Source organism: Triturus cristatus, chromosome 11 (genome assembly GCF_964204655.1).
Source record: "Triturus cristatus chromosome 11, aTriCri1.1, whole genome shotgun sequence".
Classification (NCBI taxonomy): domain Eukaryota; kingdom Metazoa; phylum Chordata; class Amphibia; order Caudata; family Salamandridae; genus Triturus; species Triturus cristatus.
In genome coordinates this window covers 1,046,259,318-1,046,285,826 of record NC_140594.1, presented here as the reverse complement: position 1 = coordinate 1,046,285,826, position 26,509 = coordinate 1,046,259,318, and the positions used below count along the sequence as shown (strand labels likewise).

At 44.2% G+C, this 26,509-nt stretch overlaps 1 protein-coding gene across 2 annotated transcripts in view; it reads left to right on the top strand.

Moving 5' to 3' along the window:
* Window positions 1–26,509, top strand: part of LOC146785916 (anosmin-1-like) — a 245,790-nt gene that overhangs the window by 86,792 nt on the left and 132,489 nt on the right. The window lies entirely within an intron of this gene.

The following is a 26,509-nucleotide window of genomic DNA, read 5'->3' as shown; positions in this document are numbered from 1 at the left end:
CCCATGATGAACAGGGTCAAGACGTATTTAATATGGCTGGGTCCAAACTGAGGTGGTGTGGTGAGCAAAATAAAGGTGGGCTGGAGTATTACCCCGAGCTATTGCCAGTTAGGCTTATTGGAAGAGGCCTCCCATCGCCTTTTGTGGGGTTCTCTAGCAACTAAGCTGGGCTAAGGGTTATTTTATTAAAATTCAGTGGCAGCTAAAACAAATTTCTGCCGCCAACTCGTTGGATGCCATTCGTTCCTCTCTTCAATATTCTATTAAATATTAAAGTCCACATTCTGTGCTTATCATGTATAGAATACTGTTTGGTTGTTCTAAGACAAGCTGTGGGGGTGTCAGAGAACATGGAGACTTAGAGAGCCCCAATGAATGTGGGTGCGGGAATATGGGGTGGTGTAACAGGAGCCCCTGCAGCCCCTGCGATACTCCCCAACACAATTTACACCTTTTAATTTTTGTGGAAAAAATAAATGTGAGCACCCGTGGTGAACGGCCCCATCTAGTGTACCGATGTGTGCGTGCGCGTGCATACGCGTGTATGTTGCAAAGTACCGGCTATGAAAACTTTGCAATAAAACTCCTTCAATCAAAAGTACGTGTGAAGATGGCCAGTTCCCCGGGGGGTAGTTTTAGACTGTAGCCCGATGTGAATTTAGGACATAGTTAGAATAATATGAATTCAGATTAGTGGAATGTTTTCAGTGCTTCGCGTAGTTTGGGCCTGCTGCCATGACGAGTCAAAATTTGAGCATAATCATCACTTCGAACTTCTTTTGCTTGGCACAGGCCATACTCTTCTTCTCCGGCTTCAGTCCAAAGATGGCGGAGAAGCCTGTCTGTGTCAGGAACATTGGAAGCTGAAGCCAACATATTTGCCAAAGTGTACACTCCATGATCCAATTGTATTTTTGTTGCTAACTATAATATTTCATACTGTATTTGGGTTTTGCAGAATATAAAATGTACTTTCCAGTTGTGATCTCCCCTGTCAACTGGTTGCCATCAAATGTCATGTGCAATAGTGCAGAGTTGAAAGCATGAGACTTTGCCATCACCCAGCAACCTATATTAGCATCTATCATGTTCTTGGCCTCAGCCCACTAGTAGAAGGACCATGAAGGGACTACATGAGCAAAGCAAGGCCATGGTACTTTTGTAGTGTTACTAGGCCGATACATTTTCTCCTTTCTTTTATTTGTACCACTCTCTTGGTCCTCCGATGGACTTTTTTTGTGCCGAAAGGGGTCTGATATAAAGGGTCCCAACAGTCATCCAATGTGAACCAGGAATTGGATAACTGGACTAAAAACTAGACATCAGATTCATGTAAATTACTCTCAGGACAATGCTATAAAGGTATAGGATTATCACTGTGAGGAAATATGAATTTTGTGATCAGTTATGTCCCCTATCGTAGACCCCAACGGCTCCATGTACATGCTATACGTACATGTATGTTCCCTCCTGCTCCAGTTTTGAAGACGCAAATATATGTGCGTCCACCGTCAACATGTCCTCTTTCAGATCCACCATGAATGGGTCAGATATTCCTTTTCTAAGTATGAAAGGCAAACCGACTTTATGTGGTTCACTTTCCACATTTTACAGATTCAGGCGAGTAGGCCCGAATTCTGTCACCAAGCCTTTTCCTGCCTTCTGCCTCTGAAAGCTCCAGTCTGAATGAATGAGGAGTTTCTTGTATCGCGCGTACTTAGCCCAGTGGGCGTCAAGGCGCCTAGATTAAATACAGCAACTTAAGACCCTACTTAGTCCTATTTAATCATGAGTAGGCCTTCTTAAAGAAATACGTTTTTAGAGCCTTTTTGAAAGAGTCGATGGAAGGGAGAGTTTTTATCTCCATGGGGAGGGAGTTCCACAATTGCGGAGCGACGACGGAAAAGGCTCTGGCTCCCCATCTGACAAATTTGATGCGGGGGACAGCTAGTTGACAGAGTCCCGCAGAGCGCAGGTTTCTTGAGGGGACATAGCGCGAGAGAAGAGAGCCAATGGCACTGGCAGGACCATCCATCAATGCTCTGTGGGTGAGACAGAGGATTTTAAAGGCGATTCTGTGCTGTACCGGAAGCCAATGAAGCTCTTTCCTGGCTAAGGTGGCAGAGGAGGCTTTGGGGAGATTCAAAACAAAGCGTGCTGCAGAGTTCTGAAGAGTCTGCAAACGGTGGATCAGCCCTTTGTTGACTTCCATATAGAGGGAGTTGCAGTAATCCAGTCTCGAACCCACCGGGGCGACTGCAACCTGTTTACGCGCCTGGGGGGAAAGGTACCCACGGATTTTGTTGAGTACCCGGATCACACCACAGCAGGTAGCAACGGTCCTGTTGACTTGCAGGGACATAGAGAGTGAGGTGTCAAATATCACTCCCAGATTTCTGGCAGATAGGGAGGGGGTGGGGCAGATGCCAAGAGAAGAGGGCCACCACTCGCTCGACCACAGATTCTGGTTCTTCCCAAATATCAACACCTCGGTTTTTTCACCATTCAGCTTCAGGGAATTTATAGTCATCCAGTCTGCCACATACTGCATGCAAACCCTGAAGCTGGCGGCAGATGTGCTAACCGAGGTGTGAGCAAGAGAGACCATAATCTGCGTGTCGTCTGCATAGGATACCACCTCCATCCCCTGAGATTTAATAAGTCTTGCAAGGGGGGCCACATAGATGTTAAAAAGGGTCGGACTTAAGGCCGACCCTTGTGGCACCCCACATTGCAGAGACTTGGCAGGGGAGAGGTGGTTCCCAAGCATCACTCTCTGTTCCCTTTCGGTCAGGAAGGAATTTAGGAGACTCAAGGCCGATCCAGTGACACCCGTCTCCCTTAGCCGAGATGACAAGATGGCGGGGGAGAGGGTGTCGAAAGCGGCCGTGAGGTCCAACAGAACTAGGACCGTGGTTTGGCCAGAGTCCACCTTGCGTCGGATGTTATCGACCACATAGGTAAGGGCGGACTCTGTGCTGTGGTGTTTTCTGAAACCGTGCTGAGTGTTATCCAGGTATTCAGAAGATTCGAGAAAGGCAGATAGATGGAAATTCAAATGCGACTCAAGCAACTTCGCGGGTGCAGGAAGAAGCGAAATGGGCCGAAAATTTTTCAGCATGGCCGGGTCCAAAGTCGGCTTCTTAAGTAGCGGTTTGACTATTGCCTTCTTCCAAATAGAAGGGAAAGAGCCTTGAGCGATGGCCCAGTCTGAGCCTGCATCTGTGACCATGAACTTTGTCTTACTCCCTGCGCGGCTAACGGTGCCTGATCCAGCCCGTAGCCTGCCAGAAAACTGTATTTCATCTTCAAGATTATCTCCTCCACCCCTCATCCGATGCATTCCTGTCTAGCAGTTTAGGTAAACATTCCTCCAGCTACCGTGCAAAGGGGCCAGGCCTCGCTGTCCTCATGCAAGTAATTCATAAACCCTGTTACCATGGAATATTCCTACCCCCTCGCATCTAGTGTAGACACTTAGACGCTTGTACACGCACTAACAGTCAGTATAGTCAGTATAGAATAAGATTCTATCCTAAGAGACCTCTCTTTTTGGATAACACAGTTCTTTAAACATAGGATATTAGATATGATTTGGGATTAGGTTGACATAACCCCAGACTTCAGTCTCCACATGTAGAGCTGAATGTCAAGTCCCATTCTCCCCCTAGTTGCACGTCAAATCACACGTCATGCTGCTGCGCGCGCATCTCTGCCAAGTATTTTTGCTGACGTTGCGAAATTCTTTCATGGAACCACCCATTTGTGACATCATACCTAATGACGTTCTTTAGTTACGCCTAGTTACACCCATTTTAGTTACGCATGTATGTCTTTATCTCTGTTATCAACTGTTACGCCTCCTGCATCTGTTTCACTGTAATGCCTCTTCTATAAAAATGATTACCTGTCAATAATGTATTGTCCTTCACTTCCTGAACCTCCGTGGTGATGGAATATGAAGCCCACAATTCGAATTGTTATTGGAATAAAGCCCGTTCCGAATCTCTAATACCACGGATTCTGCCTCTTATTTTACTGAGCTATTCTTATTAATTTTCCGCATCAAATTAAGTACCGGTAATTAAATTATTTACCACATATTTGGCACCCGAACAGGGACACTTTCTCATCTCACGCGCCGGAGGTGCGTTGCAGGCCCGGTCTCCTGCCACAGCTGGACGGACAAACAACGCGTACCCACAGGATTTCCTGTATCTCCCTCCTGCCGAGCGGGGGTAACTGAGGCTGCGATCAACACCCAGACGAGGCGGTGAGAAGTGCGAAGTATCCCGACCAGAGCCTAGCTGAGAGAACAAGATCCGAGGTATACAGAGGCCCACCAGGTTCCGAAGTTCCGAAGCTTCGAGTCGAGTCCAGTCCGGTCCAAGTCCAGTTCAGTTCAGTTCCGAGGCCTTCCGTTCCGAGCTACCCGGTGAGTACCATTGACGGGGAGGCGTTCTGACGTGCACATAGGTTGTGCCGGTCAAGACGGGTTTGGGTACACAAATCCGGTCTGCACTGTTTCAGCAGTGTATCTGTACTGTTTAGCAGTATATCTAGTATGTCTAGTATATAATTCAGAATTACCTAGTTAGTGCCGAGTATTATGCTTAGTGACTAGTTCCCTAAATGGCCATCATTGTTGTTCATTAAATGTTAAATGTTAAATGTTTTAAATACGTTCTGCATATTGTGGTGTGAATGACTGTTCATTATTGTGTTTTGTTGTATTAAACGTGTTCAAAATTAGGTATCAGATCAGTTCTCAATATGCCGCTCTTTTCGAAATTAAGACAGATCAAAACTAGAAAAGGGGTACTCGAAGAAGCTGTTCCCATTCCTCCTAGGGACACTCCAGGGTACTTCATGTATCATAAACATGGCCTAAACGCCATATTATTTCTTGATTTATGGGTAGACTACACCAAGGAATTACCAGAAAGTCAGAGGTGGCCCGCAGCTGGGACCTGGGATGCAGATTGCATCATGAAAGTAGAGGAAGAATTATGGAAAAAGAAAGCTAGACAATCACAGAAAGATGCCATTGAATTATGGCGTAAAGAATCATATAGACGTACAGAAAAAGCACTCAGACAGGAAGAGAAAAGTAAGGAGAATTCAAATAAAGTCCGAGAAAATCTATTAATTGAAGAAGGTACCCGAGCAAAATCAGAACAAGTAGACAGACAAAGAAATGCCCTTATGAATGGTATGTATCCTCTTCTGGCCGAAGGGTTACCTAAGGCTACTCCGGAGATACCAAAAGACTTGCCACCTCCATTGTTTCCGATAAAAGCACATCCCAAAGGGCATCCCAGAACCGCAGAAGATGTTTTCCTTTCCTCTTATTTAGACGACGCAGCTCCCGAGTATGCTAATACTGCACCACATAGACCGCCTGCCGAGGGGGTTCAACGCCAAGACCCTCCGTCTGTACCTCCGCAACAACAAACTCCGACACAAGTTCCGGCAAGCACATCTGTTTCTACAGCTGTACCCACACCTATGGTTGCTATATCACGTTCAACGAATCCTTTCACATCCAGCACCCCAGGCGGTGCTACAGGAGGTACAACAGAAAAATTTTCCACGCCACCCAGAGTAAATAAACTTTCCTTTCGAGAATTAGCCCACCAACGTACGCCCAAACTAGTAACTCCCGACATGCTTAAGGAACTTCTAGTAGATTGTAGATATGACCCTGTGCCCGGCAAAGAGGACGAAATGCTGCTGGCATCATTACGTATCCGACGAGCTGCAATATATTTAGGGAGGCTACCAGGAATGACTACACATTTAGAAAATATATATCACTTTGTCCAGTCAGGGCGAGATTCTGAAAGTATTAATAGAGCCATGGAGTACCAGAAAGTGGAGATACAGGGGGAACTGTTACGTTTCCTCATAAATTGTGTGATCAGAAATCAAGACCGACCAGGGGTAAATCCGGAAGAAATGCGAATTCTTACCACATGGAGTCGGAATATATCAGAGGGGAGACATGATAGACTATTAAGTATAGTAGCTATGTGCCGAAAGATCCGCAAAGAAGTAGAACGAATACACGAAGAAAGATTAGCGGTAGACCAGCCTGAACAAAACGAGGAGGAGGAAGAATTAGAACTGCCCACAGGACAGTTAGAAACCATGGCCTATGTAGGTAGAGGAAGATCTTGTAATAATACTAGATGCTTTACTGATCCGATACGTCCGATACGTCCAGATAATACCAGAAATTTCCAAACCCCTATAATAAATATAAGGTCCCCCGAACATTCGTTCCAAGCCGCTGACAAATTACTCCGAGAACGAAGGGGTTATCATATACTCGATTCTATGGACGAACAAGAATTAGCCAGGTCAGCCGTTCACTGGGTTGACAGTCCCGGAAAATATAGTGATGATAGACTAGCGCACACGTTTTTGAACCTCACCCCAGATGAACAGCGTTTAGCTGGTATCTACATGATTCAACAACTCCTTATATTATATAAAAGCCAACACTCCGATCCTGGTCCCTTACCTGATATATTGACTGAATTACTCACGAATAAATGGAGAGGTTCAGGTACTGAGTTAATTAGAGAAATACTAGAATCCAGAAAGCAGTACATTCTTTTTGTATGCCCCGAACATGTCTCACTGCCCATCAAGGAAAGAACGACGTATTATATGGATAGACAGAATCCCTTACGCGAAGTGCACCCGATAAAAGGTGATGACAATCAGTTTAAACGTGTGTTTGTATACACACCCATATCTAAAATGGAACTATTAGAAATGAAGAAAGTGGTACCCAGTCATGACAAAGACCCAGCGGGTTTCCACCGTGAAATTAAAGACATGTTGCTCATGGGAGAGTATACCTATCCCGACATTATGAAAATATTAAAGGTATTAATGCCTGCGGGCATTTACGAAAAACTCAAAGAAAAGGATTGGGAGGTGGGAGACCAAAAGATAGATTGGACAGCATTAGAAAACGAAGAAACAGCTCGAGGTCCAGGTTTAGGGCTTGGGGAAAAGACCAAAATACTACCAGGTTTATTAGTACAGGTACTGCCACGTTTATTAACTACGAAAAAGGAAGACTGGGGTGCAATCTCAGCCTGTAAACAAAAGCAAGATGAAGACACTAGTGATTTCTATGCCCGATTCGAAAAATGTTTTGGTATAAATAGTGGAATAAAAGCAAGTAGCGAATCGTATCCACATCTGTTTGTGACAAAATTAGTTGAAAATTCCTTGCCCCAAGTTAAGAATAGAGTATTGAAATTCGAGAGTACCTGGCAAGGTAACACTCCGTCACAAATGTTACAAATGCTACAGTACCATCACAATAGAATTAGAGAGGAACAAGAACATGAACAAAGACGCATGAAAGACACGAAAATGAAAATGCTAGTTTCCCAGACAGTTCCAGCTGACGGTCATAAAAAGGGTATGACACAGTCCAGTGATTCAGCAGGGTCTGTAAAAGGGACATGCAACTATTGTAAACAGCCAGGTCATTATATACACGATTGTCCAGTCTTAAAACATAATATCGCCACAGGTATTACAAAAGAAAGACCACGGCCACTTAGACAGGATCAGAACCAACAAGGAGCCCCGCAGCATGCACAGTCCATGCCAGCTCCGCAACAGTCTATGCCAGCTCCACCACCGCAGCCTATTGTTGCCACACAAGCAACGACACGACAGATGTACCAGACCGCACAGTATGACTATCCTGATTATCAACGATACTCATGAAACAGCCTAGAGAGGGAAGTTGGCTTACCCCTTATCGAGGTCCCTGTGGATCAAGAAGGACCTTATGTACACAGTGAACTATTAGGCCAAGATAGAAAATTTTTACTTGATACAGGGGCAAGCCGAACAACCATAAAACGTAGTGAAGTGCCAGGGGCACCCCTCTCAGGCTCACAGAATATTTCCCTTGGTTTTTCAGGAAAACCTATCATTAACGAAGTATCACAGCCTCTTCCACTTACGATTGGTCCCTTGACACGAACTACAGATTTATTGCTTACTAAATCATGTCCAGAAAACCTGTTAGGTATAAAAACATTGAAAGCTCTAGGAGCTATAATATGTTGTTCTCCGGAAGGAGTAAGATTGTTTTTACGTGATTTCAAAGGGCACTATGTGTCCCGAGACATGGATCACCGACTGCAGACTTTACCCACACATTTATGGGCACAAGGCCCTACAGATGTTGGTTGCATGAACATTACACCATATCGAGTCACACTAAAGACAGGAGTGGTACTACCACGAATGCGACAATACAAGTTACCCCCAGATGCTGTAGTGGCTTTACTGCAAATCATTGACGAGCTTATTACTCAAGGAGTGGTTGTGGAAACCGACTCCAATGTATGTAATTCCCCGATAATTCCGATTCTTAAACGAACTGATCCAAAAGCCCCGCCAGTATATCGATTGGTTATTGATCTGCGCGAATTAAATAAATGTATTGTACCACAATACCCCGTAGTCCCAGACATTTCTTCATTACTGACAGCCATTGATTCCGAAGCAACATTCTTTACTGTAATTGATCTCAAGAATGCCTTTTTCAGCGTCCCAATAGATCCGGAAAGCCAATACTTGTTCGGATTTAGTTTAAATGGACGAAGCTTTAAATTCACACGCGCACCTCAAGGATTCACAGAAAGCCCCAGCATCTATAGCCAAGCACTGAAACGAGAACTTGACAGTATCCACATGCCAGTCAACACTGCCCTGCTTCAATATGTCGATGATCTGCTGATCACCGCTAGAAGCGAACCTGAATGTGAAAAAGCCTCACTGACGGTTTTACAATTTTTGGCCGAAAAGGGGCACAAGGTGTCCCCTTCTAAGCTGCAATTCTGTGTCCAGCGAGTTGTTTACCTTGGGCACTCGCTGTCCAAGGAGGGAAGGCAGCTTACGTCAGATCGCATCCAGTTAATTGCTAACATGCCAATACCCAAGACACAAAAGGAGGTACGGGCTTTTATAGGCCTCACTTCATATTGTAGGCAGTGGATCCCTCAGTATGCATTTCTAGCAAAACCACTCATTCAGTTGACAACACAGGAGGCGGCCACATCGACTGTCCTCCCTTGGACTCAGGAACATACACAAGCTTTTGAAAGCCTAAAGAAAGCTTTATGTCAAGCACCTGTTTTAGCAACACCATGTTACAATAAACATTTTACGCTCTTTGTTACAGAACGCGAAGGTACTGCCTTGTCAGTACTCACACAGGAACAAGCAGGATCACACAAACTATGTGCTTATTTTTCTAGTACATTAGATCCCGTAGCTCAGGCTCTGCCTGCGTGCCTGAAATCAGTGGCAGCGACAGCTTTAGCAATCAGACAAAGCGATGCCATAGTGTTAGGACATCCATTGACAGTACAAGTACCACACGCAGTAGAGGTTCTTGTGAACCGAACGCAAACACAACACTTGACTATAGCAAGACTTACCGGTTATGAATTGACATTGTTTCAGCCACACATAGAAATCAGACGTTGTAGTACATTGAATCCTGCCACACTTTTGCCAGTAAACGGAACAGACCCACTAGCACATGATTGTATTGAAGTTATTACTATCACGACGAAACCCAGACAAGACTTGACAGACGTCCCATTGTCAAATCCAGACCTGACGTTGTATGTAGATGGTTCATGTATGAGAACAAGTACAGGAGAGCTAGTGGCCGCGTATGCAGTCACAACAGACACTGAAGTCATTGAAACATATTGCATAAATACCTTGTCAGCTCAAGCAGCAGAGCTCATCGCTCTGACACAAGCCTGTATTCAAGCCACAAATAAGAAAGTCAACATATACACTGATTCACGTTATGCATTCGGAGTTGTACATGACTTCGGCGTGCTGTGGCGAGAGAGAGGTTATTTAACTTCTCACGGTGCCCACATTCAGCACGGACCCCTCATTCATGCCTTATTAGATGCAATACATCTACCCACTGCAATATCAATTATGAAATGTAAAGCTCATACGAAAGTTACTGATATCATTTCCCAAGGCAATGATCTAGCTGACAGAACAGCTAAACAGACTGCTCAAACTCACACATCTGACATGACAAAGACAATAGTTCTGACACCAACACATTGCATGACGGTTAAGGATCCCGCTCTTGACGTAATTGACATACAGACACATGCTACACCAGATGAAATAAAGAAATGGACTGAATTAGGAGGGATCCAAACGAATCAAGGATGGATGACGAAGGAAAAATCTGTATGGTTCCTTCCTGACTCTATGGTTCAAGTTATCATTAATACAATACATAGTCCAGCGCACCTAGGAGAAAAAGCTATGCTAGACAGCATTCAACACATTTGGTTCAACAAACATTTACGAGCAGCAGCTAAACAAAAAGTTCGTACCTGTATGATCTGTTGTCAGTTTAACCCAGGTAAAAGCATTCCCGTAGAACAGGGTGGATTTCAGCCTCCTGATCACCCTTTTGAAGTCCTCCAGATGGATTATATCCAGATGGAACGATGTCGAGGATTCAAATATGTTCTTGTAGTTGTCTGTGCTCTTTCCCGTTGGACAGAAGCCTACCCGGTCTCAGATTACACTGCCCCGACTACTGCCAAACAGTTGGTTCGAGAATTCTTCCCACGGTACGGTTTACCACGTGTTGTCTACTCAGATAACGGCCAGCCGTTCTCATCCGAACTAATGAAACACGTTTCACTTTTGTTAGGCTATCAATGGAAATTTCACTGTGTCCGACACCCCGAGGCAGCAGGTCTCGTGGAACGACATAATCAAACTCTGAAAATTAGATTGTCCAAAATATGTAGAGAGAAAGGTGTCGAGTGGGTAGTAGCCTTACCAGTTGCACTCTTATACATGAGAATGGTAGCGCACTCTCGAACAGGGCTATCCCCTTATGAGGTGATCTTTGGCAGACCACCAAATATGTGGGGGACGCCTATACCACGCAAAATAAATAACTGATGTTGACTGTAATATGCTGACAGATTACCTGGCTTCCTTGATGTCTGCACTACAATCTTGTCGTTCACAGGTAGCTGCAGCCTTTCCCGACAACACCGAGGTGAAACCCCATGACGTAGTTCCCGGGGACCTGGTGTTAGTGCGGAATTTTGACCGGAAGACTCAGCTGGATCCTAGGTGGAAATCGCCTCAACTTGTACTACTCACCACGAGGACAGCCGTGAAGATCGAAGGTCGCAAAGGATGGTTACATTCAAGTCATATCAAGAAATTTCATGGACTACCGTCTGATGTAAACGTTACACCTCGCGTGTCTTCACCGATTGACTCAAAGCTTCCTTTGGTTGAACAAAGCGATAAGGAACTATACAAACTAAAATTACGGTCTAGTAAGTCAGACAATTTGATTGTTTAAGTCCTCTCCAAGGTGAATCGGTCGAATTTGTCTCTGACATGTATCCCCTAGACCTGAATAGAGAAAGAAACCGAAAGATGCAGTTGAAAAAGCATGCGTACTGTAAATCACTGCGTAGTCATTGCACAGTGACGTTATTAATTTTGTTTTTCTTAAGTCTTTTAATAATCGCTGCAAGTATATTGTTGCACATATATTATCCTATTTCTAAACATGTTTACAATGTTACTGCTGAACATTCTTTTAGTGAATTACCCCCGCATGAGTTGTCCTATAGATTTGCGCTGCGCAATAACACTTTCATTAGTATGCTACATCATTCCCATCAAACCAGCAATGCCACGAATTGTTGGATATGTGGCCGACTCCCTCCCTATCAGAACTATAAGGGAGTTTTGCCCCTCTTTCCCTATCCGTTCACACACAATGGCTCCTGTGGAGCATGGTTTAGTTTGATTAATTCCCTAGATTCGAATTCCGCAGTTTATCAAGACAACTGGGTATGGGGAAACCTGAACTTAGTTTTGCTTAAAGTCTGCTACCCTAATAAGGAGGGGCTTCCCAAAAGAACAGGAACTGATCTAGAAAATGAAGTATATGGATTAGGTAATTTTACACTTAACCTCATGATCATAAACGTTGAATCTGAAGCTACACCAATCTTGCCCGCCATGTCCGTATTCCCAGTAAAAGGGGAACTATGTATAAGAAAGAATGGCTCCATACACATGGGCCATAGTAAATGCACCACTGTGATAAAATTCAGTGATCAAGGCAAGTCTACATTTAGAGCTTCTCGTCATTCCTACTTTATATGTGGCCAGACCGCATATATACGCCTACCTCTAGATTGGGATGGTACCTGTTACATAGCATTCCTCCTACCACCTGTTTTCCTAGCTCCTCCTGATTATCATAGAAATACTCATTTAGTACACAATAGACAGCAGAGAGATCTCCCAATCGTCGATTACACTGAAACAGCATGGGAAAAATACACAGATTTCAATAAAGGTTTCTTCCCCTATATAGGTACAGTCACTAATAGTAAGTTGATACGTAGATTAACCAGAACCCTTGAAGCAGTAGTGAACGAAACTATTTCCGCCTTAGGCAATTTAACAGAAGAGCAGTCTGCTATGCGGATTGTTGTGCTTCAAAATCGTCTTGTCCTTGACGTCATCCTAGCTGATAGGGGCGGAGCTTGTAGGGTCATCGGATCAAGTTGTTGCATTTTCATACCAGAAAATTCGCCGTCAGTATATAAAGCCATAACCCGCCTTCATAAGATTGTAAGCCAGATACACCAGAGTCCAGGCACCTGGACTTGGTCCGGTTGGTTCTGGGGCGTGTTGTCAGCCTGGGGATGGAGAATGCTCTCCTTCCTAGGTATTGGCTTTCTCATACTATTCAGTTGCTGCTTATGTCTACAATGTGGGCCAGCGATTTGTGGTCTGTGTGCCACCTCGTGTATCCCACATCCAAGTTTTCATTCGAGATCCCGGAAGAAGAAAGAAGAACAAATGATGTTATATGAACAGATCGATGGATTGATGAAGATCGATATCTCCTAAGGGTCCGAAGGGGACAAGGAGGGAATGAGGAAATATGAATTTTGTGATCAGTTATGTCCCCTATCGTAGACCCCAACGGCTCCATGTACATGCTATACGTACATGTATGTTCCCTCCTGCTCCAGTTTTGAAGACGCAAATATATGTGCGTCCACCGTCAACATGTCCTCTTTCAGATCCACCATGAATGGGTCAGATATTCCTTTTCTAAGTATGAAAGGCCACCGACTTTATGTGGTTCACTTTCCACATTTTACAGATTCAGGCGAGTAGGCCCGAATTCTGTCACCAAGCCTTTTCCTGCCTTCTGCCTCTGAAAGCTCCAGTCTGAGCCTGCATCTGTGACCATGAACTTTGTCTTACTCCCTGCGCGGCTAACGGTGCCTGATCCAGCCCGTAGCCTGCCAGAAAACTGTATTTCACCTTCAAGATTATCTCCTCCGCCCCTCATCCGATGCATTCCTGTCTAGCAGTTTAGGTAAACATTCCTCCAGCTACCGTGCAAAGGGGCCAGGCCTCGCTGTCCTCATGCAAGTAATTCATAAACCCTGTTACCATGGAATATTCCTACCCCCTCGCATCTAGTGTAGACACTTAGACGCTTGTACACGCACTAACAGTCAGTATAGTCAGTATAGAATAAGATTCTATCCTAAGAGACCTCTCTTTTTGGATAACACAGTTCTTTAAACATAGGATATTAGATATGATTTGGGATTAGGTTGACATAACCCCAGACTTCTGTCTCCACATGTAGAGCTAAATGTCAAGTCCCATTCTCCCCCTAGTTGCACGTCAAATCACACGTCATGCTGCTGCGCGCGCATCTCTGCCAAGTATTTTTGCTGACATTGCGAAATTCTTTCATGGAACCACCCATTTGTGACATCATACCTAATGACGTTCTTTAGTTACGCCTAGTTACACCCATTTTAGTTACGCATGTATGTCTTTATCTCTGTTATCAACTGTTACGCCTCCTGCATCTGTTTCACTGTAATGCCTCTTCTATAAAAATGATTACCTGTCAATAATGTATTGTCCTTCACTTCCTGAACCTCCGTGGTGATGGAATATGAAGCCCACAATTCGAATTGTTATTGGAATAAAGCCCGTTCCGAATCTCTAATACCACGGATTCTGCCTCTTATTTTACTGAGCTATTCTTATTAATTTTCCGCATCAAATTAAGTACCGGTAATTAAATTATTTACCACAACTGAAAGCCCAACTCTCCTGAAGAAACGTAGGCGAGGCAAAATCATACACACCAAGAGCTCAGTTAAAGCTATATAGATTAATAGCATTAGTATTTAATGCTCAAAGATCTCTCTAATTTGATCCCTTCTGATCATTGGTACATCCAAATTAAGACTACACATTCATTTCGAAGGAAATCAATCATGATAGCTGAGTCAATATGGTCATTATAGTCTGGTTTTATCAAAATGTAAAGAAAGACAAATGCACCAGTAAATTTGCATCAGGTTATAATACGATTTGGTCAAATTCTAATAATATACCTAAGCTCAAGAGTTCAGGAAAGGCTTTAAACATGCCAGTTCAAGCAGTCTCCGAAGAAGGATGAGACCACTAGGCACATATGGCATATGCATCAGTTCGGAAAGGACCCCAGGTGAGTCTGCATCAGGCAAGTCAAGATTGCCACGAAAGGTCTGCAAAGTCTCCACCACATGATGTGTTTGTGTCAGCAGAAAGTAAAGAAAGAACCAGCAGGCTATCTGTCAACATCCAGCGCCTGTCAGTTAAATCGGGCAATATTATATTCTTAAAGTTCTGGATGTGACACCTCCTGGAATCACCGCATCGGATCAGACCACTCAGTTTATTGGTCCATTTGTATAGGATGAGTGTCAGGCGACATAAAGAAGACTCAAAATGTAGAGGAATAGGTTGGACATTTACGCAGTCCTTAAGCAATCCAATATGTGAACAATGCTCCTTTAGCAGGAGCACATAAGGAAGTACCAAGAGGACAGTTTCCCAGGCAGATGTTCCGGACTGTAACGAAAAATCTAGCAAAGTATCTTGTACAGTATATGCAAACTCAAGGAAGAAAACACTGTTTCAAGTTATTGGTTATATTGAGGAATTCTCTCAAGAGCACTGGATTCAGCAAGTCGAGAAACTTCACGTATGCAGTCTGGCCCACATTAATTTGACCAAATATAATATAAAATATATTAAATAATTAAACATACATTCAATATAAAGATGTCATTATGCACTTGAAATTATTTAGTATGGTTACAAATAACATGTGTCACTATGGTATAATACTTTTCAAATATAACAACATGTAAATATATTTCAAAAGATATATTCAGAATATCGTTTTAGGTGTATAACATTAGTACACATGTGAAATACAATCTCTGAAAGGTTCACAGATGCATCATTAATTAGGAATGTGTAACACCTACTTTTCTTTTTGTCGTTTCAGTGCACACTTTACTCACCCAAAAGATACATTTTAATAAAATTCACCATCATGATCAGGTATAATCAAAATATTTGATTAATTTCCATTAGTTATACACACATATAAATGATAATAAAGAATGATTAGAGATAAACTACATAAAGTGGGAGCTCACCATTTACACATTTCTAGTGTGCGTTAATGAAATATAGTACTTTGTCAGTTAATAAATCCCAGTCTATAATATTTGGGATCCATTTGAATGTCTTGCAGAGGATGCGGAGACTGTTGAAACAGACCTGTCGATTCATGGAGAGGGAGGAGTCGAGTACGATGCTGAAGTTCTTGGCGTGGTCCGTGGGGGTCGGTGGGGGTCGGTGGGTGCCGACGGTGGTGGGCCACCAGGAGTTGTCCCATGCTGAAGGGGTGGTTCCGAGGATGAGGAATTCCGTCTTCTCTGAGTTGAGTTTTAGGCAGCTGTTGCTCATCCAGGCTGCGATGTCCTGCATTCCTTCCTGGAAGTTGAGTCTGGTGGTGGTGGGGCCCTTGGTGAGGGAGAGGATGAGCTAGGTGTCATTGGCATAGGAGTCTATGCTGAGGCCGTGCTGTCAGACGATAGTGGCGAGGGGCACCATGTAGATGTTGAAAAGGGTTGGGCTGAGCGATGATCCCTGTGGGACACCGCAGTTGATTATCGTGGGTTTGGAGAGGAAGAGTGGCAGTCTAATCCGTTGGCTCCTGCCGGTGAGGAACGATCTGATCCAGTCGAGGGCGGTGCCTTGTATGCCAGCATTGTGTAGCCTGGCTCTGATTGTGCGGTGGTAGATGGTGTAGAAAGCTGCTGATAGGTCGAGTAGAATCATGGCTGCAGTGTGGCCTTGGTTGAGGAGGATGTGGATGTCGTCGGTGGCGGCGAGTAGGGCGGTCTCGGTGCTGTGGAATCCGGATTAGGAAGGGTCAAAGATGGCGTTGTCTTTGATGAACCTTGTCAGTTCTGCGTTGACTGTCTTCTCTGCAACTTGAGCTGCAAAAGGGAGGAGCGAGATGGGCCGGTAGTTGTTGAGGTCTGTCGGGTTTGCTGAGGCTTTTTGTGTAGGGGCCTGACTTCTGCGCGTTTCCAGTCGTCGGGGAAGGAGCCGGTCTTGAAGGTGATGTTGATGGTGCGTTACAACACGGGTGCGATGGTGGTGGTGACTCTGTGGTATATGTGGGGTGGGCAGGGGTCTGTAGGGGCCCCGGAGTGGATGCCTTTCATGGTGCCGCAGTCTCTTCTGTAATGATCGGTGTCCAGGAGGAGATGGTGGTCTGGCTGGCGTTGTCACCGGGCGGGCTGACTGTGAGGTAGGCGTGTGGTGGTTGAAGTTGTCGTAGACGTTCTTTATTTTCAGGTGGAAGTAGGATCCGAGTTTGTCGCAGAGGTCCTGGGAGGGAGTGATGCCCGTGGCTTCGCTGCTGGGTTTGGTGAGTTCCTGGATGACGCTGAAAAGTTCCTTGGAGTTAGCGAGGATTCTGTTGTTTGAAGGTGCTTTTGGTGGTTCTGATACGTTGATGGTGTTCCGTCATAGCGTCTTTGAAGGCGGTGTATTTTTCGGGTGTCTTGCTGTTTCTCCAGTTCTTCCCCAGGCATCGGCAGGTGTGTCTGGTTTCTTCGAGGTCGGTGGTGAACCAGGCAGCTTTCCTGAGGCGTTGCTTGTCGCGGTTCCGCAGCGGGCGAGTTTGTCTGCGCAGTTGGCGATCCAAGTGTGGAATGTGGAAGTATGGTGCTGCCCTGTAGCGCAGTGTCCTATTTGGGTTTGCATTGCTTAAATTTAATTTGTAGGAATAATGGTCCTTTCCCTTGGGATCCTTGGTGGATGATGCAATGTGGCTTGAATATTGCTCATCTCCACATGGGGAGCCAAGAGAGTGCTTGCAGGCCTGCTGCCATGTGTTCTCTGTGGTGAAGATAGAGGAGAAGTCTTGCCACAGCATTTTGGCTTTCTTTTATTTTGCATATAATGAAACAGGGGGCATCAAGGTATAGTCTAGTGACACAGTCAAGCTTGCAGATCACAAGTGTATAGGTAGCTTGTAGTCTCTGTTGCTATTCTAAAAGAACTGAAAGATACATCACAGTGCTCTCCTTGTGTAGAAAGTGCTCCTTATTAATTGTTTGCATTGGTCCATGGCTATCCCTATGTTTCACACCTCTCTTGACAAGGCTAGAGGGTCATCAAGTTCCTTGGGCCATAAACCCGTAGGCTGGTGCATTTGCCATTGTCCACCGAGAATGATCTCTATATCTGCTATATTGAGCTGTATGCATCAATGACACTCAAGCAATTGCCAAGCCTTCAGTCATAGCGGTCCTACGGACTACGCTGCTTTAGAATGTTTTGCATGTCATCTGCATCATTGTAACGGGGGACATTGAACAATCTTATACGGTCTGGTAAGGGGGATCAGCCAAATGTTGAATAGGAGAGGAGAGATGATGGACCCCTGAGGAAGCCCCAGAGGGACAGACATAAAAATTGTCAAGAATGCTAGGCTCCTTCTGTCTTTGAGGTAGAAGGCCCTTTTAAACTATTTCACTTATTTCAAGATGACGGAGTCTGTGTAGTAGTGACTGATGGTGGAATGTGTCAAATGCAGATAGCTCCAGACGCAGTAGGACACTGCTCCATTCACGTTAACTTTGACTTGTAGGCCATCCCATATGGATATGAGCGCTGACTCTGTGCTGTGGGAGGGATATCTTCTGAAGGCATGTTCTATTTAGGTCATGTTAGTAGTGAGTACCTTTTAGGTTATATTTTTCTAATACTTTCCTTTAAGGGTAAAAAAGTTATATAAAGTAATCAATATTCTTTGCATCCTTATACCGCAGACACTGCTAGACACCAGGACAAGGTTGCTGTATCTACCTACAACAATAAATCTCGATGCAAGTGTATCAGAAAAGTATTTTACTAAGACACAATATGAGAGACTTTGCTGAAAAGATTGCAAAGTTCAAAGTGGGAGTTGACCAGGAGAAAACAAGGCCAAGCTCAAGGGCCCCGCTTCTCTTCTTCTTTTCAGCACTTCAAGATGCAGTTAAAAATGTATCTAATGACATACTGAAGCCATTTTCTCTTCTTTATTACACAGAAGGTTATTGCACATAAGGTGATGCCTACCATTACCCCTGATTAATGGTTCTTGCTGTATACAGAGAACATAGTAGAGCCAGAACTCATGCCTGAACTCTCACACCACACATGGCCAGAGTGGAAACCAATATCAGCCCTAAGAAAATGATCAAGCTAGCCCCACACTGCAGAGGCCTACATCTAAAATGGGGCATGTTGGGTCATGCCAACCAGCCCGTTCACCTCTGAAAGCAGCCCACTAGCCTGCAGCCTACCAGGGAAATGTGAGAGTGGCAGAATGTCCAATGTGTCGCTTGTGCTGCTGCGTCTAGGTTGAAATAGCCATGCCAACCTGCTCTAGTGCTGAAATGAATGTGTCCTGGAATACTGTAACCAGAGCTCTATTAACAGAGCTCTTGCCTGGAAAGTGGAATGGAGGTTCCATTGTTTGTATGCCAGACTGACTGGTTCATAAAGGGAAGGATGTCACAGGTGTGTTCAAATTTCTAATCCTTAAACAAACCTTTGAGGAATCTCACTTAACTAGACAAAGTTATAATGGACGTGGCACAATATTTACCAAGCAATAGCTCTCATCACCTCACTCAGTGCCCTCTTGTTTTCCACTCTCTGGTTTCTTCTTGTGCCTTCTGCTGACTCTGAGAAAATCCACCTTTTTACCTGCTTCATCCATTTTGCTTTCTGACTTCTGGCATATTTGGATCTGTGAGCTCTGATAGGCTGCTCAACACTCATTATGGCAACTGTCAACCATCAATTGGTTTATTTGGCTTTCAGGTAAACTAAGATAAAAATGCACTAAAACTGTGCAGGTTACATAAAATGCTAATGTCCCAACTTGGCATTACACCTGCCCAGTGGCTCTGCACCACTATAGCCGAGATAAAAGCTGAAGAATTAAACATGTCAGAGTGAAACTGTTGTGATATGATAAAGTCTAATGTTAATATTAGATACGTCAACAGTAATGTGCTCTTGTAGCACGTCAGTCCTAGTTGCATAATGATCCGTAGTGAATCAAGCAAAGTAAGTTAAATTATATGTAGCTGTATTAAAAAAGAGGAAAGGTAATATTTACAGTACAAGCTGAGGTAGCTTTGATAGTGGAAAAAACGGGTCTTGTTTAAAACCCCTTATTATGTAATATGGCTTGGGAATATGCTAGAAATATAATTTTCAAAACATGTTACTAAACAAAGAAAATCTCACAATTCTGCAGACTTTGACTATTGGTGCAAAGTGACAAAGATGATTTCTGGAAAGGATGTTTATTTCTGCATCATTCCTGGCAGCCCCTAAACTTTTGCCAGGCATTAACCACCTGTAGAGACTGCAGTTAGATTCGTCCAAGTCAAGAACTCTGCCCTGAAAGTGTGAAGTATATTTGTTAAGTCATATGTCTAGAGTATGCCTCTTGCCGGGTGAGACGTCATTGTCATTAGACCAAAAAATATACTAATTACAGAACGTCAAACTACAAGAAAGCATCACCCTGTGCCATAGACAGACATGGGAAACTCAACTAGCTGAGATAATGTTCAACAGTCTAGAAAACACTAAGAATAATACTTCTGGGATGCCTTTGGCCATACATCAGATAATGCACTGAATAGCTTGGGAGGGTTCAGTTTGAGATACTTACCAGGATAAATTGTGGTATTTCCACCACACCCCTTTAACATAGGACTCCAACTACTTTAAATTCAAAACAACACTGGAACACAGAGAAGACAAGAAGTAGAAGACATCTGTCAGGATAACCCAGTCTGCCTCAAGAAGGAGTGGAGACCTGTATCCTGCTTTCTCTTGCAGCCCACATTCTCAAGGTGAAAGAATCAGAAGTTCAAGGAAGGTGACCTCTTAAAGTCCACAGAGTAAGAGGCCATCTTGGAAGAAGAACAATCAGGAAAATGGGACAGGACAATGGTTAGAGCCATTCCTAAGGAGAGTGTGTGAGCTGTCTCCCACTGATATCCGTGCTCTAGTTCTATAGTAGCTTGTGCTTGAAGTCTGGAAGCTTTCTGAGGGAGAGAAGAATTCATATTGGTTTAAAGTGGCAATTTATAAAATAGTCCATGAGAAGGCCCACATGGTGGGGTTTACAGAGTACGAATCCTACCTTGAAAATGTTCTAATTGATTGGTCCTTACCACAAAATTATGACTTACAGAAACCCCAGGGATATAGCTTACATCTGGCATTTAGTTCTTGTCAAATCTGTCTGTATGGGAATACAATTTCAACAACTGGACATGTTGGATTATAAAGCCATTTGGAACGGCGCTAGTCCAAAAGAAAGGAATATCAATTCTTTAATTTACACCCTGAAAGATCCCTGTGCCTGGTCAGTTTATGCCCTGGGTTAGAAGTCCTAAGGAGTTGTTATTTACATGTATTATTTAAATAAAAACCACATTGATTCATGGTATGATGCTTCACACTTGTCTATAACTGGCATGTGTCATATAGTTGTTAAATTTGTGGTTGAAGCAATGAAATGATTAAGTCTCAGAGGTGTTCCAGCCTCATGTGGCTATTTCCGAGGGTAGAAATTGTTATTCTGGCAAAGATTAATAACATATTTATTACCGTGGGCATGAGGGTTTATAATGTATGAGTTAATGTTTATATTGTATTCATAAGGGTGTATTTTATTAATTCGCGTAGACTCATTGCATGTTTAAATGCCAATATGAATTCATCAATGTAATTTTTATTTTATTAACGTCATACCTGTTATTGTTGCATGCTTTCTCACCATTACTATGATCGTCTATAGAGTTGAAGGGTCCGTGTGGCTGCGACCACCGGTCTCCACAGGATACCCTTCACTTTGTTTTATTATGTCCTTTTTACTCACAACCTAGGAGTTTGTTTTTTAAAAGTATTTTAAGGAATGCCAGATTCAAACATGCAAGGGTGGCCCTGTTATTTTTAAAATTGTCCACAGATGCATTAACCCTGTTCTGTACTGTAAACTTTTTAAGGGCAACTAACAGATTCAGAAATACAAGAGGCATTAGGTGAGCAAATGTGGTCCGTAATGTTAGTCTGTAAATGGCCCTAAGAGTGAACGTGATGAGGGGAGGGGTTCTCAACTGTGGAGGGATTGAATATGTATTATCTTAAGTTGTTGAATTGTTATGTTTTTATATCAAGATGTATTCTACCCGTACTTCCGTGGTCTTAGTCTTTTATTGGCCCTAAATATGAATTTTATGAGAGGAGCAGTTCCTAATTACGGATGGATTGAATATGTATCATTTTAAGCTGTTGAATTGTTTTGTTTTTACATTTCTGTACTTTTATGGTATCTTTTTTTTTATACCGAATAAAGTATTATGATTGATTGAATGCTTTCTCACCATTACTGTGATCACCATAAATGTGTTTTACTAAAATGCTAATAAAATTGCTTACACACTAGATGAGAAAGATGTCAGAACAGACAACTCCTAAAGAAATGAAAGAATCCCACAGGAGTCCAGCAGTTTAGTGGAATGCTAGCCATTAATGTTGATGGACGCACTTCCGCTTGTTGTAAATTTCTGGAATTCCTGTGCATTGCTTTATTTAGTGCTGGAGCTCAGTGCCTTGCTGCTGACAGGCCCCAGGCCTGCCAGGACTCCACTGGCACCTTGAGAAGGGATCTCTGAGTTCAATGTCAGTGCTGCTAGGAACCGGAAGCCCGCAGGACAGGCTGCCTGACTGCCAGAGGCCTGGGCTGCTGCATACCTCGAGCTCCAGGTGCCTGACGGGTAATTACTGCTCGATAAACTGCATTTTAAGTATTCTTATCAAGTATGTTAAGAGCGCCTTCAGAACTCAGCAAACGATAATGGCTTGGAGAATAGATACTGGAAAACTCTACGGAGGACTATTCATCAAGGATATTTTGAACCAATTTCAATTGAAAATGTATTTGCCTCGATGTTTAAAAACATAGGGCCTCATTTATGAAAAGTGACGCATTGCTGCGTGAAAACAGCGATGCGTCACTTTTCATCGCGCCCTCCTTGCGACACCAATGATGCATCATATTTACAATATGACGCATCATGTCGCAAGGAGTGACAGATGCATCAGTATTTCTGACGTATCTGTTGGCGCAAAAGTGACGCATTGCTGGGGTGTGTCATAAAAGTGACGCAACTCCAGCAATGTGTCCTTTCACATGGGGAAAGACCCATGTGAAAGGGCCTGCATCAGTCTTACGACTGCTGTGAGGCAGGTGTAAGATATTGACGCATTTGTGTCCTAGAAGTGGCGCAGTGAAATCTAGTAGATTTCACTGCGTCACTTCTATGAGGCTTACTTGCATCGGAACGCCCACCCTGCATTATACCTGGCGCAGGTATACTTTACAAAGTGACACATCTACCTAGAAGCGTCACTTTGTAAATATGACACACCATGGTGCATCTTTTACGCTGCTGGTGCGTCACAAAAAGTGACCCACCGGCGGCGCAAAAGTGACGCAAGGGCTCATAAATAAGCCTCTATAGCTACACTGGTAAACGCAAAATTGTCGTCTTTACAGAGCAGCCTGTTTCATTTGTTTTTCTATAGTTAAAAAACAGCAATTTCCTCGAATTAACAAATCTGCAAAACTCTACACAAATGTTGCCAAAATTTCAGGAAAGAAAATATCAACGCTGATCCCCCCAAAATAGAAGGACTGGCTTGTACCCGATCACACAACAATTCTGGCGCTATGGTAAATGAGGCAGTAGTTTGTGCAACAACCTTTCACAAACTCCTATTAAAGAAGGTTTGTGGAAGTGAAATACGTTGCAGGAATATTTGTGGACATTTGCTGCGCTGCATCTTGTTGTGATGGTGATGTGCTCTGCTGTGTTTTTTGTGCATTGCGTTATAGTTGTGTTGTACTGTAATTTCTAGGTTGCACTCTGAAAAGACTGTTTTGTTGTGTTGTGCCCTGAAATGTTGATGTTGTGTTGATATTTTGCTTTGTGTTCAGTTAGTCAGTTGTCCTCTGTATTCATTTTAGAGATGTCAACAAATGCTGTGACCCAGCACTGAGCTGGCCATGGGATACGTGGGCAATCCTCATGGAGACTGAGGTCACACCTCATAGTTCAAAACACATACACATTTTAAAATAGTGCAGTGGGGCCCTCACACTTGCTGCAAAGTTTTAGAATAGGTCAATTATGGCCCACCTTCATTTACATTTATTAATGCTGCAGCTGCTTTGAAGGCACATGTGTCATGCGCACTGAAAATAGCTTCACCACCGGGTTCAAACTAGCCTGGCTGATAAGGGGTGATACCCTAAAACCGGTCCAAGAATGCTAGTTTTCCTGTTCAGGAAGGACCGGGTCTGGCAGTTCAGGCTGGACTGTTCCCATGAGTAGCAGGGTCAAGACTGATTTGCACAGGTGCAGCCCGTGCAGGTAAGAGCAGTGGGGCGGTGAGACAGGGTGGGGGAGGAGATTCGACAGACAACGACTAGGGAAAATAAAATAATGAATTTTCCCTCATCATCATGTGTCGAATCCCCCCTTTCCTATCTCCCTTACCTGCATGGGCTACTCATGGATTTGCATATGGCTGGGTCCAAGCTGGAGGGGCATGGCAAGCAAAAGAACGATTGATTAAAGCCAGATCTGTGACTGAGGGTGAATGTTTGATTTGCTCTGCCTTCCGCCCATAAGTTGTTTTGTGCTATTTTTTCACTTTAAGTATGGTGGGTATGCCCAGACGTGAGTCCCATGCCTGCTGCGCCACCAGATTCAAGTTAGCCCAGCTGATGAGGGGTGATACCCTGAAACCAGTCCCAGACGGCTTTGTTTCTGGTCCAAGGGGTATCTGGGTGACAGTTTGGGCTGGACTGGTCCCAATGGGGAGCAGGATCAAGACTGATTTGCATATGGCTGGGTCCAAGCTGGAGGGGTGTGGCGAGCAAAAGAAAGATGGATTAAACCTGACCCTGGCCAGCCCTGACCCAGCCCTAAGAACTGCCCCGCCCTCCCCATAGCCCTAAACACTACCCTGGCTACCCATTCCCCTCGCCCTGAGGCCTAATACCCTAACCACTAATTTAAAAAAACTACCCCGACAATCCCCCAGCCCTAAAAACTACTCTGACCCCCACCAGCCCTGTAGGCTAGCCCCGAACCCCCAGCCCAGAAAACTACCCCATTCCCGACCACCCTAGCTCAGAAAACTACACGACTGACCCCCAGCCCGGAAAACTACCCAGACCCACACCCCAGCCCACCAAACTACTCCTAGCACACCCCAGCCCAGAAAACTACCACCGCCCCCTAGCTTACAAAACTTCCCTCGACCAACCCCCAGCATACAAAACTACCTATGACCCACCCTCCAACCCACCAATCTACCTCGACCCACCCCACAAAACTACCCCAACCCGCCCACAGAACTACCCCTGAATCACCCCCAAGAACCACTAAAAACAATCCCGACCCACCCCAGCCCACAAAACTACTCCCGACCCACCCTCCAGCCCCACTTACCTCACAGCGAATCTCTTTCTGCTTCCGTTCGTCTGAAGGTTGCCTGCCCCTGACCCACCCCAAGCCCACAAACCTACCCTGACCCACCCCCAGCCCACAAAACATTACAGACCCACCCCACTAGCTCACAAAAACACCCCGACCCCCTCAGCCCACAAAAGTACCACGACCCTCCCCCAGCCCCACTTAAAATAACCCTCGCCCACCCCCAGCCCACAAAACAATCCCGACCCCCAACACACAATGGTACCCGACCCACGCCCCAGCCACACTTACCTCACCGTGAATCTCTCCCTGCTTCCTGCTTCCATCCGTCCGAAAGCCCTACCACTCATTGCCTTAACCACGCACATGCATTGGTTATGCATGCATGGTAGAGCTTGTAGAGTCGGAACACTTGTGGTTCAGACCACGGTGTTCAGACTGTTCCTCATTAAACCCAGATCTGAGACTGGGGGTGAATGTTTGATTTGTTCTGCATTCTGTCCATCAGTTGCTTTGTGCTACTTTCTTAAATTGGAGCAGGATTGTGGTGGCCTTGATAAACATGGGTATGTCATTCCAGGTCGTCTTGGGTGCAATTGCTAGAACCATCAGCTTTCTAAATTTCGGTTCACATTGCATTATTGTAGGTGCATGCGACATTCCACAGCCGCATGCGATCATGGTTATTGACATTAAACCGACACTGAATCAACTTTATTGTGAAGAGAAAACTTTAGACTCATTGTGCTATGGAACATTTTCTTTGTGAATAGAAGAGTTCTGATGTATGACAATGGGGAATGTCTTGGTATGTAGGCCCATATATCACGTTTCCCATCAGGTCTGTGTTCCCAAAAAGCTTGTTGCTGATTCTGTGTCATTTAATGAACATCACCTTGTAGGGCTTACATCATCCATGGAGAAGCAATATTATCCAGGGAAGATGGGACTCCCAAGTAATTATTTACTTGGGGTGGAGTCAGAGCCCTCCACACCCCAGTGAAGTTAAGGACCGTATTCCACCCATGGTCAATATCTACCCTGGAGTACCTTACCTCTTGGAAAATGTTGATGTTGTAAATCTGAAATGAAGGGCAGTCACATCATTTTGTTATGAAAAGACACTCCTATCTTTTCACCACCAACATTGTGGACTTTCCACTGGTAGGAAGTGGATAGCAGAGGGTCACAGCAAAGGACCATGTTTCAAAATATGACAATGGTTTTTAAGTCACAACTTAAGTTATTTATTGGTGGTGTGACACTGATTTCAGGAATTGTGATTTTAATGTTTTTTTCTTTATGTCTCCTCTTTGGGTTTGATGTATCAACAATTTTCTCTCATGGTGTTTTAATTGAAATTATGAATTGTGGTCCTGAAAACTTAAATGAGGTTAAGGTGCTGATTCCGATCCTGTAAAACCCGGGTACAAATGGTCGTACGGAGC